A 17903-nucleotide genomic window follows, 5' to 3' on the forward strand; every position below is an offset into this window, starting at 1 on the left:
TCTCCAACATAGGTCCTTCCCACGGGCTGCAGTTCTTCACAAACTACTCCAGTGTGTGTCCCTTCCACAGGCTGCAGTCCTTCAGGCACAGACTGCTCCAACGTGGGTCCCCTGCGGGGTCACAAGTCCTGCCAGAAAACCTGCTCCAGCGCGGGCTCCTCTCTCCACTGGTCTGCAGGTCCTGCCAGGAGCCTGCTCCAGCATGGGCTTCCCACAGGGTCACAACCTCCTTCAGGCATCCACCTACTCTGGTGTGGGGTCCTCCCCGGGCTGCAGGAGGAGATCTGCTCCACCGTGGACTTCCATGGGCTGCAGGGGGACAGCCTGCCTCACCATGGTCTTCACCAGGGGCTGCAGGGGAATCTCTGCTCCGGCGCCTGGAGCATCTCCTCCCCCTCCTGCACTGACGTGGGGATCTGCAGGGTTGTTTCCCTCACGTATTCTCACTCTTCTCTCTGGCTGCGGTTGCACAGTTGGTTTTTCCTCCTTCTTAAATATGTTCTCCCAGAGGCACCGTCGCTGATGGGGTCAGCCTTGGCCAGCAGCGGGTCCGTCTTGGAGCCGGCTGGCATTGGCTCTGTCGAACATAGGGGACACTTCTGGCATCTTCTCCCAAAAGCCACCCCTGTAGCCCCCCCACTACCAAATCCTTGCCACGCAAACCCAATACATCCCATACTAAGCAGCTTTCTTAAGATGAGTCTTTTATGTGTTAATATGTAATGATTGCTGAAAACAACCACTTGTCTCCCCTCTCCCTCCTAAAAGGAGGCTGATCACAAAAGCCCATTGCTTTTATTTGGAATCTGTCTTTTAAAATTTTTTTCTCCACCCCCCAGGAGCATAGCTTTTTGGAGACCTGAAAAAAACATACATTTTTCTTTTTTTCTGAAAAGTGACCCCACAAAAATATTGTAAAGAGAAGAGGATAATAAAATGTTTCAATTCTGTTCACTTGTATCTGACAGGTCTTACTGTAGAGGTTAATGGTGGGGCAAAATGTCTACTCATGCACAACTGTTCAGGCAAACTGCCATATTCAGATGAAGAAGGTTGGAGTAGAGGCTTGAGATTATGCCTACAGCAAAGTCACCAAAACCACTGTTTTCAGGTAACAGCAGTGAATGTAATCTTACTTAATTCAATCATCAAAAGCAGACTATGTACAGCAAAAAGTAGGATAAGTTGGCTTGGTAGCACACCTAGTTTCTCACCTTGATTTTTTCAGTTCTTGACATGGCTGCAATATGTCTCAGAGGTGATGCACTGCTACTACACTGCTGTACAATAACAAAGATCTTGTTACAGGCTGCGAGCTACTCTTCTGAACTTCTCTCGTTTGCAGGGTTTCAGAAGATTTATTTGGACAGCAGATACTTGATTCAACATATGACAATGCCAGTTAAAAAGCACTCTTGCTGTTTTTCTGATCACATATCTTAAGAATGTGTCATGGATGTAAGTTTCCTCTCTTGCTCTGAAATGTGGTCCTTCATGATGACAAGGCAGCATTTTGATCAAACAACAAAAAGAAGCTTTCACTGATCATGCCTGATTTGTGTATTTGATAGGAGACTAGACTGCTTTGACTTTCATGATAAATGTCACCTATATGGCATCTTCATTTTTAAAGGAACGGAAAGCTTTAAAAACACTCAGTATGTCTCATGACCTTTAAATCTCTTAAATAACCACTGTACAAGTACCAGGAAAATTTTATAACTCTTATGTTCTTGAGTAAGACATTTAAATACAATTAGATGTAACAAAGCATTTACTAATGCAAAACCCAATGTTCTAAATCATGATGAGCTCTATCTAAATATGTTAGAAATATTTTTATTTAAAACCACAGGTTAATAAACAGAGACACAGAAAACTTTTCTTTATATGAAGGTCATCAGAAGCAGCTTTATACAGGCTTGGAGCAGTGTGGAGGATGAAAACATAATCTAAATGTAGTTGTCAAAAAAAAATCTTTTTCTACTATATATAATTGTGTTTATTTTCAGTTTACAGAAGCAGGCTGAAGCTAATTTGATGGAATGCTTATATTACTACAGTGGTTTAATCAGGACCATATTTAATAAATATTGTTTAGCAATTTGCAGCATGTGAATTCAAAAGGACGTGTGCTCTGGAGAAGAACATAAGGACTTAGCTCTCATAGTCATTAATTTATTTGGAACATTCATCTTCTGGAGACAGTCTATAAAAGAAAAATGGGAAATTGTTTTCAATTTTAGTACTATCTGTCATTCTCCTCCCTTTAAAATAATAGCCTTCTTACCACCATCTAAGATGAACTGATTTCTTTCTGATTTTTTCTTGAAATGATGCCCTCACTGAATTTATATTATTATTGTTCCCTTTTCAAAGGTACGTATTCTTTTTTTAGAAAAATAGAACTTATATCTGAGCTGGTTTGTATTTGTCTGACTTAGTCTCTGACCTTTAAACAAGTCTCATGCATGGAGAAAACTCTTTTCTTCTCAGATATATTCTCTCTAGAGCTGTCTGCTGATCTGTTGGACTTTGGGTAGCAATTTGAAGAGCTGCCTAAATAGAGAACCTACATGTATTGTATAGGTTCAGTATGAGAAGAATGTTGATAACACACTGATGTTTTCAGTTGTTGCTAAGTAGTGTTTAGACTGAGTCAAGGATTTTTCAGCTTCTCATGCCCAGTCAGCAAGAAGGCTGGAGGGGCACAAGAAGTTGGGAGAGGACACAGCCAGGGCAGCTGACCCCAACTGGCCAAAGGGATATTCCATACCATGTGATGTCATGCCCAGTATATGAACTGGGGGGAGTGAGGCTGGGGGATCACTGCTTAGGAACTAAGTGGGCATCAGTCAGCAAGTGGTGAGCAATTGCATTGTGCATCACTTGTTTTGTATGTTCCAATCCTTTTATTATTATTGTCATTTTATTATTGTTATTATTATCATTATTAGTTTCTTCCTTTCTGTCCTATTAAACTGTTTTTATCTCAACCCATGAGTTTTACTTTTTGTTTCCTGATTTTCTCCCCCATCCCACTGGATGGGGGAAGTGAGTGAGCGGCTGTGTGGTGCTTAGTTGCTGGCTGGGGTTAAACCACGACAGACGAATATGTGGGACACCTGCTGTCCTTGTGTTCAGGTGACCACCAGCACTGCAGTAAGGCTCCAAAGAATGCTGATCTAGTGATTAATTAATTAATCAAATAAGGGTCCTTTGTAGTGCTCTTTGACATCTTTCCAATGTATTTGGTAAAGATATGTACATACTAAATGATTATATATCTGTGAGCTGCCAAGGTATAATATTCTTGAACAGCCCGCATCTCAGCTGTCTCTGCTGCTGTATCTCCTGCAGATTGTATTTGATCATGGAGCTCTTAGAGCACGTTAGGATCTTTCCATATGGTTGCTTGCCAGAACTCTAATTTGGTATCATCGATTCAGGTTATTTTCCAGCCAGTATGCTAGTTTTCATTTTGTTATTTTGTCAAATTTCTCTGTTTACATTAATTCTGCCCCCACTAGCAAATGCTTTTTTTTTTTTATTTTAAAGACATTTTTAACTAATATTAACATGCTTTTCATTCTTTTCCAGACCATCAATACTAAATAGGTAAGACATGACTTAATTCCAAACCTGCCAGGCACATTCTCCATTTGACTGGATTCATTACCATCTGCTCCTCACAGTCTTTGATCCAGTTTTAATTCACTAAGTGCTGATGTCTGTGTCAATTTGAACTAATGCTGTGTATAAGATTTGTGAGTACCAGAACAGATATTGTTCCACACAAATACACACAAATCTGTATGTTCCCTTAATTCTTTTTTCTGTTCTTCCTTCTTTTTTTTTTTTGCCCAAGTGTTCATTAGTCCCTTGTCTCAGAACAGAAAATAAAAACGTCTTAACTAAGCTTAGCATAGAAAACAGTCATGTACAATTAATATGAGAAGCTCCTTCAATTATTGAAGAAAATCGAAAAAGAGAAGTGACATTGGTGGTACGAGTAGATGTAAAAAGAAATTCTGTGCCTTTGAGACTACCAATTGCTCAAATGAAGGAAAAGCTGCTAAAATATCTGCACGCTTCAGAGTAGATTTAATAGACATATAAAAATCTATCTAAATGTTCAGTGCAGAAGTTACAGCTGCCTTGGGGCACTTGTAACTTTTGCAACTTCTTTTTACAATCTGCATTAACCTTTTGTAATGAATAAATATATCTAATTGTGTCCTGTAAATCCCCTGCCCATATCTTGCTTGTTGGTTTGTTGGTCTCCTTTCCTGTTAGGTTTTGTTTTCTTACCCTTTCAAGGGAGACAAATATGTATAATGTACTATGGAAATAACCTGTGTAAGTTGAAGCAAATACATTATCTGACTATTTTTGTTCTGCTTTTATCCTGGTTATCTGCAATCTAAATTTATCTATAGTGTGCATTATGTTCTTATATCTCTGGAATTAAATTAGAATAGCTTATTGACAATATCAAATTCAGTAATGAAAATAATAGTCACTGAATGAGTATAAAACCAAGGTATACTTGCTCAGGATTAACATAATCAATGCTTACTGTAACGTTTAGGTTATCAGATTTTTAACCTTTCCCTTCAAAAAGAAATGTAAATTTTTTTGGTGAGTTGTTGCAAGGAAATATGACATTGATGTAACAGGCAATGTTATTTTATTTATTTATTTTTAATGTTTCTTGAGAACTCTTGAACTCTATAGTAAAACTTCATACAACAGCTTAGCAGTTCCACTGATAAGTAGTCAGACCATTTTGGGGCTCTCTGATAAAGCTGTAAAAGCTCTTCAGAAGTGTATTTCAGTCAGTTGAACATGTATATAAGACATATGATCATATATTCTACATTTCTTTTGCATGATGAAGAATGAATTAAAAAAACCTTATGTATTATAAAACAGGAGTGGTAAAGTGAGTATGAATGGGCTTCAGCTGTTGGGAAGCTGGAAACCATTTGAAAGCTGGGTCTGTTATTAGACTCACTAATAAATCCACTGTTATTTCTACATTTTTAACTGATAAACAATGTGAGTTTCAGGAACTTCAGGTATAATTAAGTTTTTAGAGATTTAATTCCTTTGAGTCATCGGTTACCTACCTTCAGTTAGGATGTCACATTTCCTCTTGCCTTTAACACTGAGAATCCAAAGTAAGAAATCATGAAACAATAGTCAAGAGTATGAATAAGTAGAACAGTACTTTATATTTCCTGCTTCATTTATTTCTTCCCTTTTCCTGCAAACCTTCTGCCTGATCTGGGTTGAAATAACTGTTGATTTATTTCTCTGGTTCTTTTTCTGATATTGGTTTTTGAATTTGGGCTAGTTCTGTATTATCATTGGCAACAACCCAGAGTCTATGCAAACGTCTGAGGGTATAAAAGGGGAAGGATTTTCAAGGAGCTTTATGCTGTTCAGAGCATCTTTTGGTTCCTGATCACTACCAAAACCCAATTTTATTTCTCTCTTTATCAACACAAACATACTGAGATTTAAATAAAATGTAATGTCATACATTTGCATTGTGATAGCAGATTGGACCCCCACTCATGGCTGTGTTTCTATAAACCCAGAACAAAAAGGATGACCAAGACTGTGTTAAGGATGCAAAATTCTAAAGAAATATTTTTTGAATTCTGAACTAATATTGTGCATAATCTTAAGAACATACAAAGATGAGGCTAATGTTTCAGTTTTCAAGTATATGTATACTGGGTCTGGCTGGGATGGAGTTAATTTTCTTCATAGCAGGCTGTATGATGCTGTGTTTTGTATTTTTGAGTAAAACAGTGTTAATTACACATCAGTGTTGTGGCTGTTGCTGAGTTGTGCTTGCACGGTGTTAAGGCTTTCTCTTTTCCCACCCTGCTGCTACAGCAAGTGGGCCAGGGGTGGGCAAGAGGATGGGAGGGGACACAGCCAGGACAGCTGACCCCCAATGACCAAAGGGATATCTCATACCATATGATGTTATGCTCAGCAATAAAAGTTCAGGGAAAGGAGGATGAAGCAGGGACATTCAGGGGTTGTAGTCTTTGATTTCCCAAGCAATGATTAAGAGTGCTGAGGCCCTGCTTTCCTGGAGATGGCCAAGCATCTGGTCTGACGATGGGAAGTAGTCAATTAATTCCTTTTGTTTTGCTTTGCTTGTGCACACAGCTTTCCTTCACCCGTTAAACTGTCTTTATCCCAGCCCACGAGTTTTCTTGATTTTGCCTTTCCGTTCTCTCACTGATCCCACTGAGTGGAGAGAACAAACGGCTTGGTGGGGGCTCAGCTGCCAGCTGGTGCCAGCCCACCACCATAACCTAATACATTTTAATGAATGAAGCTGTAATGCCCATATACAGATATCAGATGATTTAATAGAATGCTGTAAATAGCAACTGCGTCATGCCCAGGCAGAACTTACCTTCTGGCTTCCCTGACCAAATAAATAATATAAAATTACTTAAAACTAACATAAAACTACATCACCACCTACTGACAAAGATAATCTGCAATGACAATTATAACTGTGAGAAAAGAGCTTATTTCCCAATCTGAGCTGAGATAAAAGCAGTTTTCAGGTTAAATTTACTTTTCTGATATCTTTTCCATGGAGTATATGACAGGTTTGATTTTTTGCTGTCATTTTCACATTTTTACATACCTTGCCTACTGAATTGAATTTTTTTTTCCTTTGTTGCTTACTATTTTAGTATTTTACTACTCTTAAGTAGAAATCCAGCAAAGTAGGCAATAGAAAGTTCATGAAAGAAAGTTAATGCTGCCAGCTAAAAAAAAAAACCACCAACCAACAATATTCAACTGCCTAAAGCATTCTTCTGCAACTGTTTCTTATACAGCAGTTGGAATACAACTTCTGTTTGTTGATATTGCAGGGTTGGTTGAATTGTAATTACAAAGCTTTCCATAGCAGGCTTGCTGGAACACATGCATGGATAGATATCATAAAGAATTTATACTGAGGTGTTAGAAGTGATTTGAGAATCCCATTAAAAGAAATAGCCTTAATCATCCACAATAACATTGTATTAATTATTAATAGAGCTAATCAGTAGTCTGAAATTGCTCACATCAAATATTAATCATGGAGGTAGATGAATTCATATTATTTATGACAGGCATACTATCCCTACTTCTGAATACCTTTATAGTGTTATTATTTACCTGCCAAAAGAGAAGAGAAACATTTCAATAGTTCTTTGTAAAAAGGTGCTTGAAATTATTAACTTCAGAGATTGTGTTTTACTTACAAAACCTACTTAATCAGCTGTCAGGCAATATTATGAGAAAGGCAGAAAGCTGTTGGGAGGATACAAAAAAGCTCTTCTTTTGATATAAGGATTTTTGATACTCTAAATTCACAGGCTTCATGCAAGCTGACAGACACAACTACCTTTCTGACATCCAACACAGATTTGACACAGATGTTTTCCGTTCAGTGAAAGCTGATCTTGTGTTACTTTGCGTGTACATGGTACTCTTGCTTTATCTGACAAACTAGAAGTGTTCAGCCATCTGGGCTGAATTTTTCTAATCTGGAAGTAGTTTTTTTGTTAAGTCCGGGAAAGCTGTGCTTACCAACTTTCAAGTGGCTGTCCATGAAATGCAGGGCAACAGCGTGGTACCACCTTGGGGTCACATCTTTCCAAACTCCTCTCTAAGTTGTCACTGATGAGGCAAAGTCATAAGTGCCAGGGAACACAAACAGAAATTCTTATTGTTGCTTGTTTTTGTGAGAGGTAGGACTGCTGAAGGAATGTATCTTGATATCCACATAAGAATTGGTAGATTCTACTTATTCTAATGAAATTTGAAAGAATTTGCTGGAGCTGAAACTTAGCAAATAGGTTAACAACATAAGGCAGCAAATTTTTCTGTGGGTATCAAACATATAGCAACATTAATATTTAAATATACAAAAAATATCCTTGTGGCATGCCTGTAATAGCAATTTCAACATGTATAATTCTGTTTATAAATTATAAACATTGCATATATTAAATTGGAATTAACAATATGTATTAAGCTCTGAGCAACAATTCTGGTTGTTGTTGCTTTGTAGCTTAATTCTACAGAAGATAAATATTTTAAAAATTATTGTGAGCATAATCTAATGGCCACTGAAATGAAAAGGAACATTTCAATTATTTTCAATGGCTTTTGGAGCCTGTAGGAATCCTGCAACTAACTATGCTTGTGCTCTATTTGATGATACTACAAACCTGTGCAAGTGTTTAAAGGATTAGATTTTAAATGCATGGACATAAAAAAAAGGTTAGAGATAGGAGAGCAATTTTTACTGCTAGCACACTTTCCTAATTTTTCAGACATCTAAATGATTCAAGTGTTTTCATTCAATATAGTGAACACTTGAAAGAGTGGCGTAATTGAACACAGATAAGAAGATAATAACATTGGAATCTATATGTTTCTAAAATTCATAATTTTGCTTGTTATGTAACACTACATGAAGAAAACCAAAGTAATGAACAAGTCAGGTATACTATTGAAGATCTACATTTGTAAAGTTTTTCATCAATTCTATGATCTTTTAAAACCATAAATGTGGCAAGTTACATTTCAGAAATAAAATGGATAGTGTTGACCTAATAAAACAAAAATCCGTAAGATTTGTGCTTAAGCTGAGTTTACAAATGTCAAGAGTATTAATATTGATCACATTTGATTTACAGAATATTATCAATAACATGGTATTTTGTTTGTGTATATTTTTAATAGATCTGTTCCTTGTAATCCTGACTAGATAGGCTATAGTAATATATATATATATACACATATATATATATATATATATAAAGTAAATTTATCCAGTTTAATTATACTGTTCTTCCAGGAGAGGAAAGCAATGCTCAAATTAAAGCAAATTATTAAATGAAAGGTAAGGCAACTTTGAATCTAAGGTAGTGCAAGGCACCAAGGCGCCGTGCTTAATTGAGGTGCAATGGTTAGGAGCTGTCAAGCGGCCATGTAAAGGGACCTGAACAAATAAGCAGAAGTTGAAAGAAATGGAGCAGTAGCTTCTTATCCCCTTCCACTGTTTTTCTCTGCTTTTGTTTACGTGTGTGTTCCTAAATAAAGCACATCAGGGGAGACGTGAATAATTCATGAAAGGTGATCTGGATATCAATGTATTTGTATTGCAAGTAATCATATAAAAATATGAATGAATTTCTACAGCTGTTATCTGTGTGTTATATCTGTATAATCAAATTCCATAATCAGAGAAAAATCAGAACAATTATGTAAAACGTGCTGAGAAAAATAAGGGTAAAAATGAAAAAAAATTCTTGGTAGCAACAGAGCATCTGAGGTAGGATTAAAAAAGTAGCTGTCAAATCACTCACAGGTAAATATTGTAGAGCACTGTAAATGTTTTGTCAACTTTAAGACAGGACTAAAACACAGCAACTAGAAGCTGAAAAAATAACTTTCTAGAACTGCAAAAGCAAAAATTTTTGGCTTTAAGGGTGGAGGCAGCAATTCAGATTAACACAGAATGTGTTTGCTCACTGGAGCTTAGATTACCATTGCCAACAGTTAGCAGAAAATGTCTTGGTTCTTCCTTTCATGAGAAATGTCTGTTCCACCCCTGACTGGTTTGTTGAAATTTTGCAACAGTTTCAAAATCACAACTGAACAGAATAGAATGACTGACACAGCCTGGGTTTAAACAGACACTACTCTGTAGGCACCATTGTGACATCTGAACACCTTTTCTCCATACTTTTCTATTATGTGGAGAGAAGAAATCTACCAATGATGCCTTTGTAATACATCTGAAGAAGTATCCCTATAGAATAGCAGAACTTTTCTCATATGGTATTGAATCAGTTAGGCTACTTATGCATACCAAGAGCCATTATATGCATACCAAGAGCCATTATAGATGGTCTAACAGCTGAACTGAATGCAAATTTAGAACAAAAGCTTAATATTTTAATAAATTCTTTTTATGTCAGTTTTATTCTAATACTAAATTAGAAACTGTAGGTTTGCAAAAGTCTTTAAGGCATGTCTTTAGAACGTGTACTCAGAAGCCTTGAACACTGTAAGAACAGTATTGGCCCCATGCAATAAGACTTTTTTCAGATGTTAAAAAAATCAAATTCATTTTAAGTTGGCAAAATGCAGTTGGAACAAAGTTACTACTGAGTGTCTTGTGAACATCCAGCAGGAACTCCAGAAACACAGTCTAGCTGGTGGAAAGGCATCAGCTCAGTCCCTGAGGAGCTTCTAAGTTGGAGTAAACGTTGAGACAAGTCCCAGATCTGTCACAGTCCAAGCAACAAGTGATTGACAGATGCTTATTAGGAAAGAGATATACACCTGATTGAAACAAGAATTCTTCCATACCAAACAAGTTGTCTTTGATAGGACCTTTTGCTGTCCAAGGCAAACATTTTAAATGTATCTGTCTTAAACCAGTAATGTTCTCTTATTAGTTCTGGGCATTTCTTACTGACATTAAATTTAAATAATTAGCGTGATACGGTGGAAAAGTCAAAGAATCAAAATACTTCTAATGCTAAGACTTTGCAATATGTCCTAGAGGATTTCCAAATCATTACAGAAGTCATTCTTCAACATGCTTGGTCTCCTTACTCTTTGAGTCCCCTGTCCACTGAATATGAGTGTCTGTGAAAGCTGAAAATCAGCTGTCATAGCTGAACACAGCTAACTGATTTCACCACCTAGTCCCAGGCTGGATGTGGAATTTTGTGTCACTTCAATAGTTATATTGTTTCTAGGCTGTCTTAATTTTCTTGCTGTGTTAGTCAGCTTCCACGCCTCCTGGCTCTTGCAGCTCTACCATTTTCCCAGGTTGCTCTGCAACCTGTACCAGATGACTAGGCTCCAGTGGGGCCCGGGGTCAGAGCAAGTGAAAGGTACCTCAGCTGGATGTAATTTCTTTAGACTTAGTTCAGAGAAGGCAAGTCTATGCATGCAAGAGAAGTACTAGAAGCTGCAGGCAGAGCTGAGTACCTGCTCCTCATCTGGATTGTTTTCTGAAGAAATCTGCAGACTGTCTGGATGGTTATCCATTGTAAATGATATCTCAAAAGAGGAAGAACTTCTGCCAAATTGGAAGAAATACCTCCTCTACACTCAAGAAGCAGAATACTTTCGATAAGGAACAAGGACCAGGTGTTTTACATTAACAGAGAGTACCCTAAGCATCAGGCTGTAGAAATGTTTGTACATTATCCCTCTGGCCGTAAGAAACATTGGTATAATTTACAGAAACTAGAATGGCTCCAGAAGCTGTGACTGACAGAGACCCTGCATAAATATCCTGGATTCTGAGGATAGAGTTTTATTTTGGGATTTGGAGCCTTTAGTTCCTAAATCTTTTCCTTCAAAATAAAAACAAAATAAACAAAACCAAAACCCAAAACAAATCCTGAACAATAGAGATTTGATACCACAAGAGAGTGCTCTAACCGATGCATAGCCATTAGTTTCCCTTGTCTTTCCTCTCTGTTTGTAAATATCCTTTTTAGTGAGGAAAACAACACTTTTTAAACTCAAAATGCCTTATTTTAAAAAAATTTAACTAGCTATTTTTATGTGGTATAATAACAGAAACTTTAATAACGGCAAAGCATTTTGGTTTCCCCAGATATTGGAGGTTTTGTGGGTTTTTTTGTTTTTTTGTTTTTTTTTTTTTTAATTTGACAGTGCAATAAAAAAAAAGTTCTTCCTACATTTTGATCTCTGTGGCTCCAATGGCTAGTAATAAATCTGTTTTCCTTTCATAACTTGATATCTTAACTTTCTATCCTGGTAACTATATATCCTGTTCACAGCAGATCATCCTTGGTCTCTCCTACACAAGTCAGAGGACTGACTACTTAATTAATTCATTAATAATTCCTATCTGACTCATTTCATAACTTAATTAATTTTCTGCTAGCTTAATTAATCCATTCTTCAATGGCTTGTCTACTGATCAGATTAATTCCTGGGCTAATTTTGAGTCACTTTACCTACTGTTCTAATTTTCCTCTATTGAAAATATTCTTAATTCATTTCTTAACCATGTAATCTGTGTAATTCATTCCTAAATGATTTCCTTGCTTCCCTGAGTTTTCTCCCACCAAACTGAACTTTAAACTCACTGGAATGTAAAAAAAAAATAAAGACCATCTATTTATAGCTCTAGGCACACTTTGCAGAATTTAGAAATAGAGAAAAATAGGACAGTAAAGAAACCTTGGGGGGTGAAGAACCTTTTTCTTTGCTGACAACCAAACATGGTTGGTAGACTCTGCACAAACACACTTCCTATCACTGTCTAACATGTGCTGCCCGGCAGATGTGGACTGTATGAACTGAAGTCACAAGCCCTATCCAGGTCTGAGGCTTTAGGTGCACCACTACTGGTCTAGTTTATCCTCAATATGGAGGTAGGATCAAGTTTTTGTAGTTAAATGCTGAGAGATCCAGTTTATTATTAAAACCACAAAGGAAGAAAAATCCATAACATTCCTTCAAAGTCTGTCTCTGTATTTCAGGAGTGCAGCATTTTGACATTTTTCTTTAATATCCAACCTAAGTTTTCTGCAGATTATGTTAACAACTTGTTTTTTCAGCATTTTCAGTAGAGAAAAAATTATTATCATCCTCTTTCTACTGGCATTTTACATGGTATACTGCTTATCATATCTACACTCAACCGTCTCTTTTCTAAGACTAAAGGAACCTAGAGGCTTTAATCTTTCTTTGCAGACAGGCCATAATTTCTAATCTTTTTTGCATTCTTTCTTATTTCCTGTGCATTCTTTCCAGCTTGCTATTATCATTCCCAACCTTTGTTCTATAAACTATGTTATTTCAACCAAGGCCTCACCGATGCTAAACAAAATAGAACGAGTAATTTCAGAGTGAAAGTTATCCTTTTTGAAAAATGCATCATACTACTATGTCTAGTTTGTGATCCAATATAATCCCCTGAATATACTATACTGCTGCCTAGCCATTTATTTCACTTTTTTTTGTCCCTTTTTGTGCATCCTTCATCTGTATATGTGAATGACACATCAGTGTAGCTCTTCCTACATTTGTCTTTACTGAATTTCTTCTAACTGGGTTCAAACTATCTCTCCAGCTTATTAAGATAATTTTAATTTTGATTGTATTCTCCAGGTTCCTTGCACTGTGCCTCTGCAGATTTTACAGCTCTCTTACACTTTCATGATGCAAGTCATTAATGGAAATACTGACAGGACAAAGACAGACCTCTATGGGATGCCATGTTCAGTGAACTCACAGTTTGGTGGTGATGAATAATTAAAAAACGTTCTTTGACTGTATTTTTCAGATGTACACCTACTACATCTAAATCAAATTTCTTAGTTTTCTAATGAGACTATTGCACAGCAGTCATCAAAGTTCTAAATTTACTATACCTACAGCTTTTCCCTTTATCTACCATGGCAATTATCTTGGTCCAAGGAAGAAAACAGACTTATTTACAGGATATGGTTTTGACAAGTCCAGGTTGTCTGTTTTATATAGCACATTTTTCTTCAAGCTATTTGCAAACACATTGCATTTAAATGTTTTCCAATACCTTCCCACGTATTTTCTTGGATTGCTCAGGTTCTCCTCCTGTCCCATTACATGATTTTTAAAAGGAAGATGCTGCAGGTTTTCTTCTCTCAATTCTACCTTCCATGTGTTTGCAAAAAATTGGCATTAGTGTTTAAAATATTATTCTGGCTAGCTTCTTTAGTACTTTCAGTTGAAAGCTGCAAAGCGAACTTTCACTTGCACAGAAACATAGACTCCATATAATTTAGATTGGAAGTGGTCTCCAGAAGTCTTCCTGTCCAAATCTCCACTCAGGGCAGTTCCAAATTATTTGGATCTTGTTCATGGCCTTGTCCAGTTGAGTTTTGATTATCTTCAATTTTTTTCCTAAAATTTGATGCAGTTTCCCATACTGCAAGACGTATCCCTTGCCTCTCACCTTGTTGTACACCTCTGAGAAGAGTCTGACTCCATCTTTTCTACACTATCCCATGAGGCAGCTGCAGATAGCAATGTGGTCTCCTCTGTCCCTCCTGTTCTCCAGGCTGAACAGGCCCAACTCTTTCAGCCTCTCATCATATGCCACATGCTTCTGTCATCTGATCATGCCGGTGACCATCACCCAGTATGTCAAAGTCTTTCTTGTAGTGGGGTGCCCCCAGCTGGGCACAGCCCTCCAGATGTGGTGCCAAAGTGCTGCAGGGAGGGGAATAATCACTTGGCACACACAGCAGGTTGCTCTCTTGCTAAGACAAACCAGGATGTGGTTGATCTTCTTTTGGCTGAAGGGCACACTGCTCCATTTCTACCTTGATCTTGTTCTTCCCTCTGCTAATGTTTAGCTACCCGGATAAAGAGGATCTTTTAGTAGAATTTTTTCCCACAGTCATTCATTAATATTATTCAGTAAGGAGGGGCTGATTATGTCTCATTAATATTATTTAGAAAGGGGACATAATCAACCACTCTATCTACCATTGACCATTACAGCCACCCTCTCAGAATCCTCTTCTGGTTCAAAACTCCATAAATAGTAGACTTTGGTGCCCGAAAGACCAGAACACAGAAGAGGCAACTTCAGAGCAAGGAAGTCACTTGGCTGGGAAGATATAGTGCAAGTATTCTTCATGCCTCAGTCCTAAGCACCATGGCATGGGGAGTCCTGAGGACTCTGGCTGATGAGTTCCAAACTCTAGATTTCTCCTTGCTTAATCGATTTTTTTTGTCCTAACAATGGATTGCGTTATTTGTTGACTTCTAATTTAATAAGTACATAAGTAATTGTTTTATTCATCCATTTTCTAATTAGCTTGCCAACTGACCTTGACACTTTCTGAAGTGTCATCTGCATTGTGTAGCTTATTATAATTTTATTCCTGATTTTCATCTAATAGGGAGCTGTTACATATCTCTTCTTCTGACTGTTTCTTATTTTCAGCAGACATATTTTATTTTTCCTTTTTTCTTTCACTTTTGTTTTTTTTTCTGTCCTACAAATGTAACTTCCCCTTCTTTACTCTTCTCCCAGGTAAGATTTGCTAAAATACAGTCCATAAAATACATTACCACTTTTTTCTCATGCTCCCTTTTTCAGTATCATCCTACCCTAATTAGCAGTCCTGTATTTCACATCTCTGTGTCCAACAAAAGAATTGTATAAGACTGACTCTCACTGAACAAGATGGACTCCTTCCTCACCCAGTATCATGTGCTCCTTAATAAGATCTTTCAAACAACTTCCTCCTTATTCTGTAAATTTCCAGGCCTGTTAACACTGAATCAGATTTTACTGCTTAGGCACTGTCACTGAAAACAAACTATTCTTTTCATTCCAGGTGGACTTTTCTGTTTTGCTTTTGTTAGACATGAAAATAAACTCAGTGGGACTGCTCCGTAAGTGTGGTCGCTATAAATAAGGATGACAGAATCTTGACCTGTTAATGACAATAAACACTTTAGCAAGCAGCTTAGCACCATAACAACACTTTGACGTCTGTTTTAAAGACAAATTTGTGTGCAAGAAGCCCCAAACTTTTGGATATTTATTCTTCGATGTGACAGGTTATGCCTGTTTCTGCTGAGACTGAGGTTATCTCTGTTTCTACTGAGTGCTATCATCTCTTATTTGCTTGCTTGCCTTCAACTGTCTGGAAGCTTCCAATCTGCATTCTTTTGTTTTATGGTTAGGTCACTCATGAGTCACAGGTTATCTTTTTCTTCCATCTTTATATAGCAGTAACACTAAGATATTTTGGAATGTGACTTGATTTCTAGGTGCTGTGCAATGCAAGATGTAAGTAAGAATGACTGATTTGCTCCTTTCTCTCAAGGAGTTTGAAAGATGTGCATTCTGCATCTTATGTTACAACAGATAAATAGATCTTGGAAATGCATCTAGCAAGGCAATAAAAAATATTTTTGCATATTTTCAGAGAAGGATGTCAGACCTCAGGCTCTTTTCCATGGGCATTTTTACATTACTTTGATTTAATTAACTTCAACAAATTTAAGTTCTGCATTTACTAAACTGATGTCTTATGGAATTTGACATTTATAGTACATAATGGTTTATATTTTAATATAAAGATAACCACAGAAGGTCCCAAAATAATGAAATTACTTCTCCTTAAAATGTAATTCATTTTCTGGAGTAGGTAATTATTAATGTTTTGCTTCTAGCCCTGTAATAAAGAATTACATGTGCCTCATTTTTTGTCCTATTAAATGTCTAAATGAATGGACAGTTCTCTGATTTTATCAAGCAGAATATATTTCACCTGCTTTCTGTGGAAAATACTTGAGTTCTTTTAATGACTGCCAGGTCTCAGGCAGTCCTTTCCAGTCTGTATTTCCATTCTGATCCTGTAATGAGTTACGACTGGGCAGATAGCACGTGCAGCCCACGCATTTGATTTGCAAGATCAAAGCTTAATGAGAGATAGGTGGGAATGATTCTTCTATCTCACAGAAATTGCCAGTATTCCTCATGTTTCTCACATGCCTTTTTGGGTAGGTCATCTGAAATTGTTAGGGAGGAATACAAAGCAGAGAAAGATCAGAACAGATAAAATGACACTGGCAAAAGCACTCTATTGGGGTCTGAAAGCACACATTCAAATCATGAATTGCTATGAAATTAAGAGAAAACAGGCAAAAAACCCCCAAATAACAACAACAAACCCTCCCCAAACCACACACAACACAAAAGCCAACCCTTACATCCCCCTTAATTTTTTCACAATTTCATTTGAAAAGACCAGTTCACTGCAGAGACACTTAGACATTTCATCCTATTTTACATTACCTACAGATTGATGACTAGAACTTCCATAATGATTTTAAGTAGCATACTGCATAAACACAAGAACAGAACAAGAAGAAACTACAAATATTTTCTATTAAGAACTATATCCAATAACATTTTTTGCTGTAATCAGAGACAGATATCTGAGCTAGCTTAACTCCACAGGTTTGAATTCTGTGGAGCAGCTGAACAGAGGCACAGCTGAATTTTTCTCTTTCAAAGTTCTTCAACAGTTTCTGTATTTTCATGTCAAAACAGAGAAGGGAAACTATAAGTAGTAGTTGCTGGGTTTCTCCTCTCAGAAGACGTAATGGTTGTAACATATATATAAATGTGACAGTTTGCTGAGCTACTTTGATCTAATTACCTGCTGAGACTGAAGTGCGCAGATGGCAAAGGTTATAAAGTAATGGTAATTACTATGCAAGGCAGTTCTGTTTATGAGGAATCATTCAGAGTACTTTAAGAACATAGGCATACCAAGAAGGCAGAGCAAAAATTTTTTGATAGATTAGAGAGATAAAAACATAGACAAAAGCTTAAGAAAAACTCAAGATAACCCTAAGAGATTTAAAAAAATGCCATGCTTACAGAAACCAAATTACCATATATAATAGCATGATCCTAAATTAGAAATTATTGTAACATTATTACAGAGGAATCTAGAAACTTCAGCCGATCTGGTGACTGACAATGATATTCTCCTCTCCTAATGTTCTCCATCTAATCTAAGGCTAGCTATAGGTGTAGACAGCTTCCCTCAATCCCATAAACCAATGGACAGACACAACGATCTCCAGAGGTTGATTCCCTCTACTTGTCTTCAAATGGAAACTAAGAATGAGCTGAAGGTGGTAAGCTTAGAATAGACGCTGATATTTTAGGCAGATAGAATTAAGAAAGAGGAGAATAGAATAGAATAGAATAGAATAGAATAGAATAGAATAGAATATTTCAGTTGGAAGGGACATACAACGGTCATCTAGTACAACTGCCTGACCAA

The sequence above is a fragment of the Haliaeetus albicilla genome, chromosome 3, assembly GCF_947461875.1.
Source record: "Haliaeetus albicilla chromosome 3, bHalAlb1.1, whole genome shotgun sequence".
Lineage (NCBI taxonomy): Eukaryota > Metazoa > Chordata > Aves > Accipitriformes > Accipitridae > Haliaeetus > Haliaeetus albicilla.